This window comes from Schistocerca serialis, chromosome 5, assembly GCF_023864345.2.
Source record: "Schistocerca serialis cubense isolate TAMUIC-IGC-003099 chromosome 5, iqSchSeri2.2, whole genome shotgun sequence".
Taxonomy (NCBI): domain Eukaryota; kingdom Metazoa; phylum Arthropoda; class Insecta; order Orthoptera; family Acrididae; genus Schistocerca; species Schistocerca serialis.
Genome location: NC_064642.1, coordinates 20170069 through 20172325, shown reverse-complemented (window position 1 = coordinate 20172325; position 2257 = coordinate 20170069). Strand labels below are relative to the sequence as shown.

Sequence of the window (2257 nt, the reverse complement as noted above, 5' to 3'; positions counted from 1 at the left end):
AGTCAAGAGCTTTTGGGGAATTTTGCCAACAACGTTTCTATTTTATATGGATACACATATTTATATACCACATATGCTTTTAAAAAAGTAGCACATATCCGTCTGTGCATTCATTAGAGTATCGTTTAAAATCTGAAGCTATTTCGTCAAGTATTTTTCGATATTTTTGTTAACAACCTTACCCACTTATGTAGCGTATACATATTTATATACCATAGATTTAAAAATGTTTAGCCTATGTCCATCCGAACGTTTACTAGTATACCATGTAAAATTTTCAGTAAATCATTCATGAACTATTTGGGATTTTTGTAACAATGTTAAAAAATGATTTGTCTTAGTATAGAAGTATCAATATTATATATATATACACTTATTAAAAAAATTTATAGCCTGTGTCCATCCGAACGTTTATTTAAGTATTGTGTAAATATCATCAATAAATCAGGAAAAAACTTACCGAAATTTTTGCTTAAAGCTTTTCGCTTTTATACAATATAGATATATTTATACTTCAAATAAAATGAAAAGGTGTAGCCTGTGCTGTCCGACCGTTTATTACAGTATCATTTTAAACTGGAAGTATATCGGTCAGGAACTTTTCGAGATTTTTTGTGACAACGACAAACTACAATTTGTTTTTATATGCTTAGTATAGGTGTATGTCTGTGTGTTCTACACCTCCTCCTAAAACACTGAACCGATTTCAATCAAACGTGGTACACATATCACTTAATGTCTGAAAAGGATCACAATGGCGTTAATAACCACCTACCTACCAAAGAAGTGGGGATGGGGTGAAAAACCAGTGGAGCCCACGACACTCTGTAGTGACTTTTCACGTAATTTTGGGTGTATAGATCCGTTATAGCGTCAGTGTAGTGTCATTTACGTGTGTACATATAGTGCGTAGGTACGGGTCACTGAACAATAGGTGTGAGTACACTTGTGCTGATAAAAACACAACGTAAGATCACTTGAGGCTATGTACAACATATTCCCTACAATTTCATTCCACGGGTAAGAAATTTTATCTTTGAAACTTCCTGGCAGATTAAAACTGTATGCCCGACCGAGACTCGAACTCGGGACCTTTGCCTTTCGCGGGCAAGTGCTCTACCAACTGAGCTACCGAAGCACGACTCACGCCCGGTACTCACAGCTTTACTTCTGCCAGTACCTCGTCTCCTACCTTCCAAACTTTACAGAAGCTCTCCTGCGAAAGTTTGGAAGGTAGGAGACGAGGTACTGGCAGAAGTAAAGCTGTGAGTACCAGGCGTGAGTCGTGCTTCGGTAGCTCAGTTGGTAGAGCACTTGCCCGCGAAAGGCAAAGGTCCCGAGTTCGAGTCTCGGTCGGGCACACAATTTTAATCTGCCAGGAAGTTTCATATCAGCGCACACTCCGCTGCAGAGTGAAAATCTCATTTTGGAATTTTATCTTTGGTATTGTTAAATCTTTCTATACTCAAGTACTCAATAAATAAATCACTTTGGAGTGTCTGTATTTGCGTAAAATAAATTAGGAACAGATTAGTGTGAAGCACCTTAACCGTTTACTTTAAGAAATGTCTAAGAGTCGTAATGAAGCGTATTTTAGCATGAATAATAATTTGTACTTTCGTAGGTTCGCATGGAGAAATAATTTTTGCGTAGTACACTTCTTATTAATTCAAAGCTCAGCACTTTCTTAACTGTAAAAAATCTCGTGACTTGAACAGAAGATAACGGTGAAGCGGCAACCACAAGAATCTGTTTTGATGTCGATATTACTCTCTGCAAAGTGAAAGAAATTAACTTGACTTTATTTATTCAAGAAATTAATTGTAACGCATCTCATTTTGGCTTTACGCCACGTAATACTGGAATGATTTAAAAGAGACTCTGCCGTGTTGCAAGTGGTGGCCAACAATACTAACTACAACTTGCGCTGTACCGCACGTTATAAATCTCTGAAAAATATACAATTAATTTTTCATACATGCGGGGATGCTAATGCTACTGACATAAGTGGTTTCGTTATCAGTAACAGCACATATTTACCAGAAATACGTCACAAGGTACATATGTCTCCATCTGTGGGGCGGCGGTTAAGTTGTAAAAATTATTTTGCTGTATAAATGCTTGCATGTTGAATCAGTTTCTGGCTTTTAGAATGTTGTTAATGCTGTCTTTCGCCGTTCTCAACACTGGCTCTCTATTTACTTTTTAGCACCCAGAAAGTAATTTAACAAAACGTGGAGCCAGTAATTAGAGATCC

At 37.1% G+C, this 2257-nt stretch overlaps 1 non-coding gene across 1 annotated transcript; it reads right to left on the bottom strand.

Annotated features, from left to right (window-relative positions):
- Window positions 1–1064: 1064 nt before the first annotated feature.
- Window positions 1065–1139, bottom strand: Trnas-cga (transfer RNA serine (anticodon CGA)). The gene has a single exon. It is a non-coding gene; the product is annotated as a tRNA-Ser (tRNA).
- Window positions 1140–2257: the final 1118 nt, after the last annotated feature.